General features: G+C 37.7%; 2 long non-coding RNA genes across 7 annotated transcripts; both read left to right on the top strand.

Moving 5' to 3' along the window:
- Positions 1-4,327: 4,327 nt before the first annotated feature.
- LOC120274682 lies at positions 4,328-4,738 on the top strand. The gene is made up of 2 exons (XR_005540960.1): positions 4,328-4,523; positions 4,636-4,738. It is a non-coding gene; the product is annotated as an uncharacterized LOC120274682 (long non-coding RNA).
- Positions 4,734-18,772, top strand: LOC120274681. Of its 6 annotated transcripts, XR_005540957.1 has the most exons (9): positions 4,734-4,857; positions 5,058-5,126; positions 5,966-6,099; positions 6,175-6,278; positions 6,574-6,852; positions 6,948-7,070; positions 7,148-7,230; positions 7,393-7,535; positions 18,274-18,772. It is a non-coding gene; the product is annotated as an uncharacterized LOC120274681 (long non-coding RNA). The 6 variants fall into 6 exon arrangements; XR_005540959.1 differs by having other exon boundaries at positions 6,990-7,230; XR_005540956.1 differs by lacking the exon at positions 7,148-7,230.
- Positions 18,773-19,030: the final 258 nt, after the last annotated feature.

Below are 19,030 nucleotides of genomic sequence, written 5' to 3'. Positions count from 1 at the left end.
GTGTCTTCTCTTATTCATCGGGTGTTTTTAGGTCGTGTTTCGATTGATAATTCTCATTCTTATTCGGGTTGTAAGCTTGGCAAACAGCTATAACTCCCGTATCCTTCAAGTGTGTCTAGGTATGGGTCTCCCTTTGAATTAGTTCATTCGGATGTTTGGGTTCCTGCCCCGTTTGTTTCCAAAGGTGGACATCGTTATTATGTTATTTTTGTTGATGATTTCTCCCGTTACACTTGGATTTATTTTATGCGTTCTTGTTCCGAGTTTTTAAAGGTTTATATTGATTTCTCTAATATGGTGCGCACCCAATTTTCGACCACCATTCATACTTTCCGTTCGATTCGGGAGGGGAGTATCTTTTCTCATGAGTTTCGTGAGGTTCTTGCCTCGAGCGACATCTCTTTCCTCAGCTTCTCTTGTCCCGGTGCCCATGCTCGAGTGGCAACTGCTGAAAGAAACATCGTCATATTCTTGAAACCGCTCGATACTCTTCTCATTGCCTCCCATGTTCCCCCTCACTTTTGGGCTGAGGTTGTCTATACTACTGTTTACCTCATCAATCTTCAACCCTCTTCCTTTCTTCAAGGTTGTAGTCCAGGGGAATATCTTTTTTCCAGCCCACCCCGTTATTCTCATCTTCGTGTGTTTGGTTGTTAGTGTTATGTCCTCCTTATGCCTCGAGAGCGGACTAAACTTTCTGCTCAGTCTGTTCCTTATGTCTTCCTTGGTTATAGTCCTGAGCACAAAGACTATCGGTGTTATGATCCTGTTACACGTCGCCTCCGTATCTCGCGTGATGTCTCTTTTATTGAGGATCGTCCTTTCTTTGTCACTTCCCCTTCCTCTTCTTCTCATTCCTCTACTACCTCGACCGATGTTTAGTTTCTCATTGTGTCCTCACCACCTTCTCTATCCCCACCACCATCTGTATCTCATCTATCCTCTCCTCCATCTGTTTTCTGCCGATTGATTCTGACCCTCATCTCCAGGTTTCTATTCCAGCTCCTCCTCTTCCTGAGCAGTCACCCCCAGCGCCAACGGCTTCCTCTGATGTGTTCCCTGCTGATTATCCCCCTGCACGTCGCTATCCTCTTCGTGATCGTCATCCCCCTGATCGCCTTAATCTTGCCTCTCAGCTTCTTGACCTACCTATTTCTCCTCCATGGCCCTCTCCAGAGCCATCTTCTTACCGAGAGGTCATCAAAAATACACGAGTGGTAAGCTGACTATGTCTCGCTGAGTTGAGGCGCCGGACCTGCACTACATGATATTTGGTTCCCCTTCCTCCTGGCTACTGTTCCCATTACCTGCAAGTGGGTCTATAAAGTAAATACTACGCTCCGGCGGTTCGCAGAGAGTGATGCAAGGCTCGCCTTGTGGCTCGTGGTTTTCTCAGGGGAGGCGAGGGCGAGATTATGATGAGACTTTTTGCTCCCCGTAGCTCATATGACTACCATTCGAGCTCTCATTCTGCATTGCTGCTATTCGACGATGGTCCCTTTTTCGACTTGATGTGAAGAATGCTTTTTCTCTCACGGGATCTTCAGCAGGAGGTTTACATGCTTCCTCACTGGTTTTTTTCTTCGATTACGGTTTTGGTCTATCGCCTCGGAGGCTTTCTATGGTCTCCAAGCAGGCTCCTCGGCCCCTGGTTTGAGCGTTTCGATTCTAGCGCTGGTTGCTTCTTTGGTTTTCGCCCTAGTCCGCATGATCCCGCTTTATTTGTGCACTCTTCCTCTCATGGTCGGACTTTGTTGTTGTTTTATGTGGATGATATGATCATCACTGGTGATGATCCTGCTCATGTGGATTTTGTCAAGCATCACCTTCAGCAACATTTCCAGATGACTGATCTTGGTCGATTGAGCTATTTTTTGGGCATTGAGGTCACTTTACTTCTCATCGGTTTTCAGTTGTCCCATCATCGTTACACATCTGATATCCTCGCACGGTTAGCTCTCTCTGACTCTTGTGCTGTGACCACTCCTATGGAGTTACATCTTCAGTTGCGTGCTGATGAGGGGACTCCCTTATCTGATCCAGGCATGCTATCGCCACTTGGTTGGGAGTCTAGTCTCATCTTACCCTCACTCGTCCGGACATTGCTTATGCGTGCATGTTTTGAGCCGGTTATTAGTGCACCTACTTACATTCACTATGCCCATCTTTTTCGAGGCTTATGCGCTATCTTCGGGCGACTCAGGCTGAGGCCTTCTTTTTCTCGTGGCCGGTTCTCGGAGCTTTCGTTCTTATTACGATGCTACTTGGGCTGGTGATCCAGTCGATTGCATCGATTACATTCTTGGTTTCTGTTTGTTCTTGGGCTCTTCTCTCATTGCTTGGAAGTCCAAGAAGCAAACTAGCGTTTCTCGGTCTAGCAGTCAGAGCGAGCTTACGCTATGGCTACTACTCGCCGAGGAGATTGTTTGGTTCTAGTTGGCTTTTGCATGATCTTGGTGTTGTCTCGCATGCTCCTATCTCCTCTACATTGTGACAACACCGTGCCATTCGGATCACTTTGAATCTCGTCAAACATTCCTTCTCTAAGCATATTGGTGTTGATGCTTTTCTTCTTGCGTGATCAGTACATCAAAGGCATTCTTGCTCCCCAGTTTGTTCCCTTTCCGAGCGTCGATCTGCGATCTGCTTACTAAATCTCGAACACGGGCACAACATGATTTTTTTTTGTCCAAACTCTTGATGTTTGATCCCCCGTGAGTTTGTGGGAGGGGTGTTAGGGAATACTACTGTGCATCCCGAGTTGTATCTATATTCAGTATAGCTAATATATTTATATAACTGTGTATCTATATATACCCTGTACAATTTTAGGTTTGTTGATATGAAAATTGATTAATCTTTTTCACCTAACAAAAATTATAATTTTTTAAAATTGGATGATTAAAATAAAAACACAAAAAAATATATAAAAAAATATTTAAAATGTTTATCCCAAAATAACGGAAGAAACAAGTGTAGACATGTGCTCATCACCCTTCACCATTATCCCCAAAGATCCTCTCCTTCATTCTCGCACACGCATGCCAAGTCAGTAAAGCTATCGTAGAGGCTGCTATTCTCTTAGGCTTTGTTTGGTTGGGGGAGGAGGAGGGTGAGTGATGGGGGGTGTGGGTGTTGTTTGGTTGAGTGAGTGAAGGGGGTGAGAGGGTGAGAAGGGGTGCCTCACCCTCCTCGCCCTCTCATAATCCACTCCCCAAATTGGGGTCTTTTTGGGGGAGTGGATGTTTATTGTTTTTAATTTTTAAATAATGCAAAAATCACCATTAATGCCCTTCACCTATATGTAGAATTCTATTGTATCCTAGTGATTGTTTGTTTGGGGTTGTGAATATGTTTATCATGAGCATATTTTTGTTAAATATGATAGAGTATGCTTTCCAGTATGTTTTCACCATAAGTTTATGAAAAAAATATGACAAAAAATAAGTGTATGTTTGAATGATCGTTGAGAGTGTTCACATTTTAACCAATATTTGTCAATTATAATCGAGATGTTATGACTCCTCATAATCGAATAAATATTTTTTCCTAATTATTGTGTGTGTTTTATAATGTTTATCATATATTATATATTGTGTTATTATTATTATTCTACAATTGATTATTATATATATTATTACTTATTTTTATTGTCAGAGGCAAAAATAATCAAATACAGCATTACACTCTTCTCTCTCCTCCCACTCCTCTTTTTCAATTAAACAAAAATAAACTACTCTCCACAGCTCCACGAGGGCCAAAAGCGATATTTTTACCAAACCTCTATACTCCTCCCCTCACTCCCTCACCCCTCCTCCCCTCCCCTCTGAACCAAACAGGGGGTTAGGCTTAACACTAAGATGCCAATAAATTGAAAACAATAGCGCTTCAACAATAAGATGACAACAAAAACTTAAAACAAAGCTTCATGAATTCGTTTAAAAGTTTGCACAAATTAATTGAGGCCGGGAATCCAGGGCTAGAATGCTTTTACAAATGAATGAAGACAAAATTTCTAGGGCCCACATGAATGCACAACAAGCCCGTGCATAGAGGATCCAAGTCTATGCTCATCAAAAGAGGCGCTATATCTAGTATGCTTTGAATGGCCGGAATTTGTACGTACGTGCCTTTTCCCCACCCAAAAAAAATGCTTTGCCACCAGGCCATATATTACACTACACATGTTTTTATTTTTTTTATTTTTAGAGGCATACCATTACCGTATACAAAGAATCACGCATCTTTATCATTATAGATCTCTATCACAAAGACAATTAAATGTTCTCAACATCCCATGCAGTTACTATGACACGTGTATTTATTACGTGTTGGAAATTACTGTTTCTTGAAGACGTTTATGACATTGACTTGGACTTGACTTGATCCTGTAGTTAAACATGCAAATCAGAATAGAGGCGAGAAGACGAAGAAGAAAAATGATGAAAAAGGCCTGCTAGTTTCAAGGTCAGAATTTCTGTTGAACTCTCAATGAAGAAAAAGAAGCACCGGATGTTGAAGGGGTAAGTCTCAGAGTTTTTGGACTTTTGGATGGTGATGATGATGATGGATGTAATTCGTTGCTTGAGGGATACATTATTTATTTATTTATTTATTTATTTTTTTATGAATCAGCTATTGATCATAGTGAGGAAGATGCAGGTGAGGAATTTCAAAAGGAGGAAGCAGTTCCATCAAATGAGATGTCTAAACTCTAAAGAGTGTAAAGGGCCAAAAAGGGAATGATTCAGAGATGGGTCTCAAAGAGGATAATACTGCAGAGTTAATTGGACAAGGGGGTTTCTTATAAGCATAATGAGTAATGGCTGAGGAGGAACCTCATGAGGATGCAGTGAAGTATGTAGCTAATTCATAATTTCGAGTATTAATTTTTTCCTGACAGCCACTCTAATTTTTTTAAAATTTTTAATTTTGCTCTCCTTTGAATCTGAGTCATGGGACTTGTGAACACAAAGATGTGGCTGTTTAAGTGATAGGTGTGGAAATTTAAGCTTCTTCACTATATTGCTGACTTATCTGTTAACAATTGGCTGCAGTGTTGCTTGTCAGATAATTGGAGCTGAAGATCTGGCATCATGTTCTAGAGGAGCTCATGGAAACAAACAGTTAAGGCCATTTTATGCTTTGTTTGTTATGGTTATGGTTATGCTTATGCTTATCTTCTCCAGCTGGTAGAGTATTAGGGGGACATTCGTGTGAATAGATTAGCAAGATTCATAAATCAAAATGCATTATTGATGAAGTATTTGAAATTTATGGCAACTGATAGGGAATCAACATGGGGAAATTTATTATTTAAATACTGCTGATGCTTGTGAAGTTATTTGACTTGTTGGAAATGGTTTGTCTTCGCACTGCCATTGATTGTTCGGTATCTCATTTCCTGCTGATTGAATGAGATTTGCTAGTTGTAGTTTTAATTCTGGATGTGAAACATAACTTCTGTTATTCCTTAATTATGATAATCTTTGGTGTTTTCACATGATTGAAGTGGAATTTGACCCTAGTAGGATAAAATGCAAAAGGACTGTGTATGAGTTCTCTACTTGTGAAGCGTGGTGAGAAAACCTGTTTTGGTCAATTCTAAGAGCGTTATGCTACAAAGGAGCTGATTTACATACTTTCTGGTTTATGTGGTGTTTGGATACTGAATTACAGACACCTACAACCCTTTTTTTTTCTTAAGAATGTTATAGTTTGCTTAAGAAATGGTTAAGGTAGACATATTATAGGCTAACCTTATTTGACCTCAGCTACTTTATGGATTTAATTTATTTTTGTTAACAGGAATGAGAATAGTGGCTACTAGTTCTGTTGTTTTACTTTTTCCTAACCATGAAATTTGTTACTGTTATTTTTGTTAGTATTTATCCCATTTTTTGCTTTTGAGACTATTCCTTATCTAATAATGCAATCCCTTTTTTTTTTCTTTACCTTTTAACAGGTTGTGCAATGAAACTAAGGGGTGATGATCCCACTGCCATGAAAGATTTTGTCCTCGACATTCAGAACAGAGTGAATGAGTTAAAGAATTCTTGTCTCATGCAAGATGCAAAATCAAAGATCAATAGTAAAAGAGTAAGAATCTTGCTAGTGCTTTCTTTTTACAAGATCTTGATATGAATTTCTTCACGTGTGCAACTTTATGTGCAGATGCAGTATATGCTTGAGGCAATATGTTATATCACGAATAATAAAAAAAAAGGCCCAGGGTGGATTCTGCCCAGCATACACGTACAAAGAAAGGGCTGCAAAAGGTCTTTCAATAAACTTTTTGAGAAGCTATTGTCTTCTTAGCGATATAGATATCAAACGGCCATCAATGTTTTGGAAGAAACGTGAGAAATAATGTGCTCCTTTTTCATGCATGTTACTAGCATTTGATACAATTTCTAAGCTCTATGCTATGTGCTGAAAATATAGCATTATGCTATGCTATATTTTGCTTTTAGCCATGATATTTCTCTATTTTTTAACATCTGCACATTTTGATCAGTATTTTGGTGGCAAGCTAGAGGACTGAATTTTTCAATGACTGAATCACTTCTGCAGTTGAGAGTAGAGGATATTCTACGCTTCATGGGCTCAAATGGTGCAATCTGCTTGATCCTGAAAAGAAAGGCCAATGGTGGTCCGAAGCAGATAACGTCGAAGATGTGGCAGCCACGATTAGCAAAGAGATATTGGAGACACAAAAATTGGTGCAACTTGTGGCTGCTTAGAGGATGAACACTTGACATAAGGAGAGCAATATTTTGCATAATCATGTGTGTTGAAGACTATCTTAATGCTTTTGGGAAGATCCTGCACCTAGATTTGTCTGGGAAACAGGTCTTTTCCCAGTGCTGCTTCAGTGTCCTCGCTTTAAATTTTATTTGGCATTCACTGTGGTTTGCTCACACTTGTCTGTGAAAAAAAAATGCCAGGATAGAGTAATCATGCGGGTCCTTGTTGACTGCTTCTTGCAGGAGAAATTGTTCAACAAATATTATACTGTGTTGGCTTTGAAGCTTTGCAGCCATGACAAGAATCACAAGTCCTCCCTGCAGGTTTGCAGACTTGTAAGCTTTATTTACCATCCAATCTTTTTTCCTGCTGTAGCTGATGCTGATTCTAAATGTCTTAGATGTTTGGTCATCATGGGCAAGACCGTATGCCATTGTATGTTGATTGATGAACAATACTTTCTTTATCTATTCCTATTGCTTGGTAATTTCTTGTGCACTCTCCTACTAACTCTCCACACCAATTTGGTGAACTTATATAGCTTAAATTGTCACTTATTTTTATTCATCAATTGAGCATTTTCATAAGCTTAAAAATTAATTTAATGAATGACAAACATCTTTTATGAAATTGCATGTGGTTCAGAGATTTGAAGATTGTTTTCCAGTGGTTACTGTCTTCCATGTTAAGACATTGAAGGCTGGCATCCATCTAAGAAGGGCCATGGTCCTCTAATGCTGGTGAAACAATAATCAATGCAATTGCCCATTCATTGCCAGCCATCTCAGGTTCTCTTCTATCTACTACTGCTTCATCATAACCAGACTTTTTATCTATATCTATAAATTTGACATGAATATATAAATAGCAGGATATTGTTAGTTGAATAATAACCATCACAGTCTTGCCTATAATATAGTTTTGAAATGGGTAGAGGAAAAAAACATGGAACTAATTTAACATCTCCTCAACTTCAGAGATGTAATTCTGAACCAGAGTTATGCCACTATCTGGTCTACAATCACATGTGAAAGCTATGATGGTAGTAAATGATTTAGCAAAAGCACAACATTGTTTAGCTTAAATTCAGAAAGTATGAACAACAAATGTTTATTAAGATTGCATACAATAAGAGTTACATATATTATTTAGTACAAAGTAGTAGATTTAATAGCTTGATTCATTTCAGAAAATGACGCATTGCTTATTAAACACATTTATACTTCAGATGAAAGATGACGAGATAGATTTTACCTAAAGAAAAAAAAAAGAAACATGATTTCATGGAATGATTGATAACAGTTTCATTTCTCTTTGTGTGCAAGAAGATATTTTGAAAAATGTAGCATCTTCGTACTCTCAGGAGATTACTATTTAGATAGATATTACAAACAAAATAAGGAGGAATAAATAAAAATAGATATTGAGATCAATCAAACAAAAACTAGCATTGTGCTCAAATGAAGAGAAACCGGTAATAATTCTTAAAATCCATCAATCCCCTCATTCTAAGACACCATCTTGACAAAGATGGCCAGACAAAGCACATAAACACCTTGAATATAAAAGGAAAGACAAAGCAAATGCTATTAAAATAATGAAGTAAATCAAGAAAACTCTTAACTTCAAGCATAAAGTATCTTGTAAATTTTGCAGGTATCTTCGTAATACTCGGCCTATATGCTATGGAAACTCAATTCATAAATAATTCAAAAGTTTTACTAGAGTTTTATCAATTTTTCTATAATCTGGCGATTAGCCTGTGTCATAGAATGCTGTCATCGGCAAATAACCTTTTTAATATTCAGTCTTGTCCTACATAGTTGCTTTGCGATATCGTATAATCCACCTTATATCATGAGTTTTTCTCTTGATTATAGAAGAGCAGCGTTTATATGTGCATACTTATTGCACAGATTGGGGTCAAATTGCACAGGTGATTGTTTGGAAAAACTATTAGCATTAGATAAAAATAAGTCTTTCATGGTTTCTAAGATCTCTGTGACAATCCGCAAGAATTCTAAAACAGAAGTGAATTGAGAAAATCTTTGAGATCCTGCATGGGTAGTGGTAGAGCAATTCGCTTAATGAAGGAAACTATGCTTTGGACGGAAAGATCAACCCATATAGGGCCCACTAGTACCAAAAATATAAAATCTAACAGAATGATTATTGTTGAATTTGAATAGCAGAAAGCTTGTTGCCCATGCATAGTCAAAATGCTCTTGGATAGATGCTTCTGTGCTGATTACTTGAGCCACAACATTAGTATTATTAGCAGCTTAGTCTGTCCAATGCGAATCACCGGTAACTAAAGTAAGGCTATTCCAAAACTATAATTCAATGAAGGTCCTCATCCTCCACCTTAAACTTCACATTTACACGAGAAAGGCCATTGATGACCTTTATCCACTTTTTCTCAATTCTTCCATATGAGGTCCAACACTGGCCACTTTTTTTCTCCCACATATCACTCATCCTCTTTATGATGTCTCTGGGCAAGCACTCATTTTAAGTTAATTTGAGGTAGATGGGTATCAACTTTTAACTTTCCAAAAACATTTGCAACTCCATAACACTGTATTAGTTGGAGAACGTCTTTGATGTCACCACGACTATCCTTAAGACGACGACGCCCATAGCGGCCAAAGCAATAGCCGGGGACCGTGCATCCTACAGCCTTCTTTGGTCTAACAAGGAGCAAGAGAAGACTTGCATCCTAAGCTCTACCCGAAGCTACTTCACAAAACGTGTTTCACGAGGAGAAACTATGCATGATCAAATGAACATATCGCACATTGGGTTTTGCTGAAATGCATTAAGAGATCACTAAGGTTGTACTGGTTCTTATCGAAAACATCGGAATCGAAGATGCGCATAGCGTGCATGTTGGAATGTTTGGGATGGGATTAGATGGCAGAGTGAAAGGCCGCTAAGAAGGGTAGGGGCGTGCAAAACGGTGGAGTAAGTAGGGAAATATATTAAGATTTTACCTAGATATTGTGCACGTGTACCTTGCTATATTTTCCTCCTTCTTTCATTTTTTTTAAATTGAAATTGTGAAAGATATATATAATTTGTTTTTTTTAAAAAAAGGATCTTTGGTGTGGGAGTGAGCTTACAAGCCAATCCCTGTATCGCGGGGTGAAGGTGCATGGGTGGGCGATAAATTCTTGGTTGTGTGCGCATCCTTAATCATTGTGTTTATGGCATTTGTTAAAAAAAAGCCTAAACCATTAATAATAAAAGTCATCTTGAATGGTGGATGAGTGGTGTATAGTCAAATCCCTTGTGCTGCAATACTGTACAGAACTGTATTAATTTATTGTATACATATTATAGAAATGTTGTATCGGTACTGTTTATCAAATGTTCACTAAATCCCCTGTGGGAGGAATCATATTCTCCACTGCTTTAGAGTTGTAAGGCATGGGGGATTTACTATTGTGGGGTTATGGTTCATGATGTATCATCTTAGGCGCATGTCGCAAGCTTTAATTACCCCGCTTGTTAGATCTCCCTACATGATAAATCCTTAGGGTATCTTTAAACCACCGTAATTGGTCCATCACCATACTTGTTTGTCCCTTTGATATTCCTTTGTGGGGCAGCGCCCGACGCCATTTGTGAAAAAAAAATTTAATAGTGAAAGGAAACAACGCTAGGAATGAACATTTATGTTTTAACAAAAAAGAAAGAAAGACGATGACATCCGAAATTATGGATAACTTTAATTTAGAAATGACTTAATTCAGGCACATTTTGGGTGATGGGCCTGAATTTGCTCTAAATGCAGCTCATGATTATTTCAATCCAATAATACAATCAAGAAAACATATATTTAGAAAGCCAAGAGTACTCAAATTATGAGTAACATGTAAATGGTTACTCAGAATATGATTTATCATATTATAAAAATAATTAATATTAACCCACACTATTCATAAGCGTAAATGATGAACCACAACCTTTACATAATAACTTATACAACCTATTTATTTCAATTGATGCATCTCTTTATTCAACGGAGAATAAGAAAAAAAGGAAGGTAGTGTTTTAAGCAAAGGAAAAACATGGAGGGCAACAAACCTCTTTTTTTGCTGAGTCTACTTCATCATCCTTTTTTTCAACCGCTTTCTATTTTGCTATCCAAACCTCCTCTGCCACTTCATCATCCATACTACTAATGCCTCGACCTCTCTCAGGCATTTTGACATACACGCTCTGCATAATTCCAATCCCCATTTAGAGAGAAAACGTATGTACTGATATCCACACCATATTAATTTCAATGTTCAATCTCTTATTTTAGATGAACCATAGGTAATATAAAATAAGTGTAATTAGATTCACAAACTTGATTGTAAAAGAAAATAATGTACAATATTTTCATTATTACAAATATTATTAACATGTCTTGTTCATCGAGTCCTGCTCGCTTTCTTCTTCGGAGACACGTTTAGGGAAGTGGCTTTGTGCAGAACTTAAGATGCAGGGCTTTTTTTGCTCGTTGTTTGGCTGGAGTAGGCACCGGGATGCACATTCCTGGCTGTTACAGGGGCCGCCATGGATATTTCCCCGTAAGGATGTTCGTGGTGATGACACGGGCATTCTCCAAACCGTACAGTGATGAGGAGTTGTATGTGTTTTTGGAGGGTGGGAAGTTGATACCCATCTTCCTTGGATTGAGGCAAAGCAAGTGTTTGCCGAGGGGCATCTTGGAAAGGAAATGTGGTCTTTTGGTGAAACAAGGTGAAGGATGAAAAGGTGGGTAAGGTTTCTAGAGAGGAGTTTCCTTTCCCAAGGAACGCTAGTTTTGTTGGAAGGATGAAAAATTGTTTGAGCTTGAGTCACGATTATTTAGAGTAGTGAGAGGGAGAGGAAAAAATGAAGTTGTTAAGAGCAGTGAGCAGAATCCAAATTTGATTGTAGGAAGAGGAGGTGAGGTATTTGAAGACGTAGTGAGGAAGGGCAAGGAGCCAGTATATTGAACTGTCGTTTTGGAATGGCTTTCCTTAGTTATCGGTGACTCCGGCATTACAAAAACTGACCTTTTGCTTGAGTTTGCTTACAGGTTTTCCCAAAGATATAAGATGATTCTTTTGGATGGAATTATATGAAGTTGCTTCCCTTGCTTGGTGTAGATGAAGATGTGGTTGTGGAGAATGAACTTTCTTTGAGCAAAAGATTAGGGCACCAAAAAGGTAGAAACTATTGTTGGATGTGGGTCCTATCGGGCCTACAATTTGAGTTATTTATTCTTTGTTTTGTTTCTTGTGGGTCTTCAGTTTGTCCCACATGTCTAGTGTTGTTACTTCATTTTGTTTAGTCCCACATTGGATGGGGAGAAGAACTTTGGTCTTTTTATGTGACCTTTGTGTCATCAACACCTTGATTAGGATTTTAAGTGAGCATAAGGCCATGTTTTACACCACAAACAGGCGCGACTGTCTGGATGAATGCTCATTTTTGCTTTGTGTCTTGATTTTTTTTGGGTTTTTGAATCTTAGCAATAGTGTTATTCCCAGCTGTTGATCTTCCCAACGGATAGAAATCTACCAGTTGAGGAACCAGCTGGGTATATATGCATCATTTCTTGATCCCTAGCCGCAGTGACATTATTCATCTTCCACATTGTTTTTTCCCCGGTTGTGAGCTTTGCGCATTTGGAAAACCTTAGTGTTATCATCATTTCACTCTTCGATCTGCCATAGCCTGAACTTGGTGTTGCCGCACTTGGAAACCTCATCGCCAAACGTGCTAAGCGACAAGTTTAACCATCCTGGGGTTAGTGTATCCTAGCGCTTGGAGTGAGGCATGAAAATGCTATATGAGGCCAATTCAACGTTAGGCCAATGGTTACGCACGCCTATTCGAGGTTGGAGATTTTGGAACTTTTATTTTAATTATTGCTAAATTTTCATGCTTGTTGAAAATTGAATCTTTGATTTCTATAATAACAGTTTGTAATAGATGAATTCTTCTTGATCTCTACAGTACATGTTTGTGGTATTTGCATGCTATACGGATAGTATTTTTTTATAGCTACTAGGAAGGTGCGCAGAGAGCTGATGAGAGACATTCCTTTCTTATTGGTTATCGACAATAAAAAAAAATGATTCGTGGGATGGTAGGAATGTGATAGAGTTGTTACCTCGGCTTGGTGGAAAGACCCATGTTCTCATCTGCACACGCATGCCTCATATATTGAATATTCGGCCCCAAAAGTTGTCGCACTTATGTAGCATTGAAGCAATGTCATTGATGAGAGGTAGATTTGGTGATCTCTTAGTTGAAAATGTTGATACATTGAGAGATATTGAATAGAAACTTGGTAGGCTACCTCTAACTGTGGCACTCGTGGGAGTTGTTCTTGTTGATTGGCAGAGCAGTCGTTGTAAACTTTTAGACAAAATCAGTGGGACGCCTTACAGACAACTGTCGCAATGTGGTAACAATTGTGAAATTGTGCTGAGGCTCAACCCGTTTCTTGTTAGAATGTTGGATTTCTATTTCTCCATTTTTTATCGAACTAAGAAGCCTAAGAAGCTGGGCTTGAGGATAATACAGTCAAGTAGATGGGTTTCTCCTATGTTGGACCTAGTGTTTGTTAGCACTAGTTAGGAAGGAGATTCCAAAAGAGAGTCTAGGCAGTCTTCTTTCGAAAAAATGTCGACTTAGGTTATCTTGAATGTGCGTGAAGCAGCCTAATAATCTTAAGAGTTCAGAAGATGAGTTGGTTGATATTATGGTGAGGCTCCATGTATTGTCCTTTATTATACAAAAATATAGGATACATTTATGTGGATGACATCATTAAGCTCTATGAATGCAACACCGACAATGCTAATAACGCTTATGTTGTTGTTGAAGCATTTAGCACAAAAGAACCTATCCAAGAGCACTCAATCCATGCATGGATAACATGCTTTCTGTTGTTCAAAATTGGCAATAATCCTTCAGTTGTTGATTTCTCATTCCAAGGCATGGTTTTTCTCACAAGGCTAGGTCTATCTAGCTGAGCATATTTATTGGTAGCTCTAATAGTTCTAAGAGCTTGAGGAGTTCCACTTTTTTGATAAATGTCAACAATTTCCCCTAAGGGAAATCCTTTAAGGCCAAGGGCAAACCAGCCCACTTGCGTCCTTAAAACCCTTAGTAACTCAAATCTTCTGCTCCCAAACCTTTTAAAAAAAGTCCTAAACATTGTTTTGTTTGTGGTAGGACAAATCATGTCACTCGTGATTACTACTTCCGCAAGATTGAAACTATAAAAAAAAATTACGATCTACCAAACCGCTAGTAAATGTGTTTGAGATGGGTGAACGCTCTTCTGAGACTTGCTTTAGGTCAGTTTCTTTAATTCCTTCTGTCAATTTGACTTGTCAAAACCTAGAGTGGTTTTTTGATTTTGGTGCTAATATCCATGTTTGTGTTGAACATTTTCTTGTTCTCCACTTATCAGTTTTCAAGTGGAGGATGTGTGGCTGTGGGAAACTTGTCAATAGCACACGTGGTAGGTGAAAAACGAATTGATTTGAAGATGACTTTTGCAAAAAATTTCACCCTTTTAGGCATTCATCATGTACCTGATATTAGGAAAAATTCTGATCAATGGTTCCCTTTTGATTCATTTTGGTTGTAAGATTGCACTTGAGTCAAACCGCCTTGTAATTTGTAGAAGTAATCTTTTTGTTGGTAAATATTTATATCTGGTGGTTTATTCAAACTCAATGTATGTGAACATTTTAATTTATCTGTGAATAAAAGTTCTTATTATCCTTCTTCTTAATCTGTTGTCTTGAATGTTGAGTGTTGTGATATTTGACATGGAAGATTGGATCATGTGAACTTTGGGAGCATTAGAAGGCTGATGAACCTTGAACTGATTCCTAAATCCAAGATTAATCATGGTTCTAAATGTCAGATCTAAGTTAAAGCCAAATTATCCAGCAAACCTTTCCAACACATGAACAAAAACTCTGATCTTCTTGATTTTATCCACGATGATATTTGTGATTATTTTAGACCCCCCTACCAGAGCGGAAAATTGTTATTTCATTACTTTTATTGATAATATTTCCCGATTCTGTTATTCTTACCTGATCAAATCCAAAGATGAAGCCCTTAGCAAGTTTATGGTTTTAAAGCCGAAGCTGAGAACCAGCTAGGCAAGACCATCAAAGTTCTTAAAACTTATAGAGGTGGAGGGTATACTTCGAATGCTATGCCTTCATTCTGTGAACAGAATGGGATTGTGCATGAATTTATTACTCCTTACACTCCTAAGTCCAATGGGGTTGTTAAAAGGAAAGATATGACATTAATGAACATGGTAAATGCCATGCTATTACGTTCTGGTGTACCCGAGAACTTGTGGTGGAAGGTTTTGCTATCAGCTTGCTTTTTTCCTGAATAAGATTTCTTTTATGTACCATAGCACAACACCCTATGAACTTTGGAAAAGAAAAGCCCCATAACTCAACTACTTCAAAATGTAGTTGTGTCTAGTTAAGGTTAAAATTCCTGATCTTAAAACCTGGAAGATAGGTCCAAAAGCCCCATAACAATGTTTTGAGATTCCAAGTTATTAACTCAGAGACGAGTGAAATAGCTAGAAACACCATTAGTGAAGCTAGAGACATTGTCTACTTTGAGAACATCTTCCCTCTGAGATCAACCTCCAGTTCCACTCCTTTGGTACTTCTGACCTCTAGCTCCCCTTATGGGCCAGTTCCTATTCTTGGACAAGAACCTAAAAGAAGCTAGAGAGGAAGAATGGAAAGGAACCTAGGTGATAATTTTGTCAACTTTATGATTGAGGATATTCCTACCACTTATCAGGAGGCTATGGTCTGTGCTGATTCAGTATTCTGGAAAGAAGCTGTAAATGATGAGTACCATTCAATCATGAGTCACCACACCTGCATATTTACTTCCCTGCCTCCTAGGAGTAAAGCTTTGGGTTGCAAAAGGTTTTCAGGAAGAAATTGCGACCTGATGGATCTATTGGGAAGCTCAAGTCCAAGTTAGTTGCAAAGGGGTTCAAACAAAAAGGTGGACTTGTTTACTTTGACACCTACTCACCAGTAGTCCGCTGTAGCACCATTAGGATCCTTATAACACTTGTCTCTGCTTTCAGTCTTGAAATCCATTAGATAAAAGTAAAGACTACTTTTTAAAATGGTGATTTAGAGGAAGAAATTTACATGGAGCAACCTTAAGGCTTTGTTGTCCTTGGACTAGAGCACAAGGTTTGCAAACTTGTAAAATTTCTTTATGGACTGAAGCAAGCCCCTAAGCAGTGACATACTAAGTTTGACTCTACAATCATCTTTTATAGGACTCTATGTACGCCTACCCCATGATGGAGATTTCTAAACTTTTATTTTAATTATTGCTGAATTTTCATGCTTGCTGAAAATTATCTTTGATTTCTACAGTAGAAGTTTGTGATATGTGAATTCTTCATGATCTCTACAGTACATGTTTGTGGTATTTGCAAGTTATACGGGTAGTATGTTCCTTTAGCTATAAGGAAAGTGTGCAGAGAGCTGATAAGAGACATTATTTTCTTACTGGTTATCGACAATTTAGAAAAAGAGAGATTGGTGGGATGGTATTCTTATGATGGAGCTGTTGCCTCGGTTTGCCGGTATGACCTATGTTCTCATCTCCACTCGAATGCTTCATATATTGAATATTTGTCTCCAAAATTTGTCACACTTATGTAGTAGTGAAGCAATGCCATTGATGAGAGGTAGTTTTGGTGATCTCTTAGTTGAAGATGTCAATGCGTTGAGAGATATTGAACAGAAAGTTAGAAGGCTACCTCTAACTGTTGGCAGATCAGTACTTTTAAACTTTTAGACAAAATCAATGGAATGCCTTACAGACAGTTGCCGCAGTGTGGTAACAATTGTGAAATTGTGTTGAGGGTCAACCCGTTTCTTGTTAGAATGTTGGATTTTTATTTCTCCATTTTTTATTACACTAACAAGCCTAAGAAGCTAGGCTTGAGGATGTTACAGTCAAGCAGATGGGTTTCTCCTACACCAATCCTGGTGTCTGTTAGCGCCAGCTAGGAAAAAGATTTCAAAAGAGAGTCTAGGCAGCTTTCTTTTGAAAAAATGTTGACTTAGGTTCTCTTGAATGCGCATGAGGCAGCCTAATAAGGTTAAGAGTTTAGAAGATGAGTTGGTTGATATTACGGTGAGGCTCCATGTATCGCCCTTCATTATACAAAAATAGGATACATTTATGTCATTAAGCTCTATGCATGTAACATCGACAATGCTAATAACGCTTATGTTGTTGTTGAAGCAATATGCATAAAAGGGCCTATCCAAGAGCACTCGAACTATGCATGAACAACATGCTTTTTGTTGTTCAAAATTGGCAATAATCCTTCAGTTGTTGATCTTTCAATCCAAGGCATGGTTGTTTTCATCAAACGAATTATTCTATTGCTGACCATCCAGGGTCTCAATTCTTTATCTCAATTCACTTGTGTTTTAGAGCTGTCCTTGGGAACCATGGAATACTTGTTTTTATCCGTAAATGGTAATTCTTCCAACCAATAACCTGTGCAATTTGATCATCATCAGTACAATGAGTTTGCACATCTAAGAGCTACTTTTCAAGAATTAAGACCAAAACTTATGAGCCGAAGTTGATTATATGATATCGTGGAGCAACTATGCAAGACAACATTGAATATTAAAGAGGTTATTTATGGATGGGAGCATCTTGAGACTACTCACCGGATGGTGGAAAAATTGGTAAGACTCTAGTCAAACTTTTGAATTATTTGTGAATTGAGTTTCTACAACATATAGAGTATTACAAATATATCTATAAAATTTACATGATACTTCTTGCTTGAAATTAAAAGTTTACATGATTTATTTCATTGTTTTAATAGCATTTGCTTAGTCTTTCTTTTGATATTGAAGATGTTTGTGTTTTGTCCAATATCTTTGTTGAGGTGGTGCCTTGGAATGGCGTAATTAATGGATTGTGAGAATTATTGCAGGTTTTTGTTTTCATTTGGTTATAGTGCTAGTTTTTTTTATTTGATCCCAATATATATATATATATATATTTTTATTTATTCATCCTTGTCTTGTTTGTAACATTTGTCTAATCAGTATTCTCTTGAGTATCCTAAGATGCGACATTTCTGGAAGTCTCTTCTTGCACATAAGAGAAAGGAGGAGAAAATATTGTCAGTCGTTTCATGGAATAAGGTTTTCTTTTGTTTCTTTGGGTAATATCTATCTAGTTATCTTTTATCACTTGTTAAATTTTTTTAAGTATAAAAGTGCATTCGGTAAGTAATGCATCATTTTGTGACGTGAATCATGCAATTGAATCTACTAGCTTGTACTAAATAATATGTGTAACTTTTATTGTATGCAACCTTAATAAACATTTTCTTATTCATACTCTATGAATTTAAGTTAAACTATGTTGTGGGTTTGCTAAATCATTTGCTTTCATCGTTGCTTTGATATTTGATTGTAGATCGGATACGGGGACAAGTTCCATTTAAAATTACATCCCTAAAGTTGAGGAGGTTAAATTATTTGATTGTAGAATGTAATGGTTTATTATTCATCTAACAATATCATGTTATATGTATATACATGCCAAATTTATAGATATTGATATGAATGTTATGTATTGGACTTCCAAATGCAAGGAGTGATTAAGCATTATAAGATAGAAGAAAATCCGAGATGGCTAGCAATGATTGGAAAATGCCTAAAGGCTAAAGCCTACCCAATTGGTGTTGGTACATACAGATGTATGGGATATTCTACGGTTGCTACTTTTGGAGGCTTCAATTACTATATCATTGATTACTCAAATAGGAAGGTATTGATCTATTTTGTCAAACATAAGCCTAAAGTTATTCTGCTTTAATTACTTGGAAGGCTATGGTTGAGAGAGACAAGTTTAAAATTAAAGAGTTTGTGATAAGGTAATAGTGGGGATACATACTCGAGGCGTTTAAGCCGAATTGTGCTGATAATGGTATAGTTCTTGTAGCTATCAATATGGATCATAGTCTAAAATGTTAATCGAGAACAATTCACTATCTATAATCAAAGGAGAAACAACGTTAAATATGTCAATGTTTCAAATTCCATGTTTCCAAAGATGGAGGGTTTAAGATCAAATATTACCTAAAACATTTTCTTCCGTGGCATTATGATAAACCACGAATTTATTAAAAAAAAATTACGCCATCGAGGGGCTGAATCAATGGGGAACTACT

The sequence above is a fragment of the Dioscorea cayenensis genome, chromosome 13 (assembly GCF_009730915.1).
Source record: "Dioscorea cayenensis subsp. rotundata cultivar TDr96_F1 chromosome 13, TDr96_F1_v2_PseudoChromosome.rev07_lg8_w22 25.fasta, whole genome shotgun sequence".
In the NCBI taxonomy this organism is placed as follows: domain Eukaryota; kingdom Viridiplantae; phylum Streptophyta; class Magnoliopsida; order Dioscoreales; family Dioscoreaceae; genus Dioscorea; species Dioscorea cayenensis.
The sequence above is the reverse complement of the archived record's forward strand: the minus strand, read 5'-3'. Positions and strand labels throughout refer to the sequence as shown.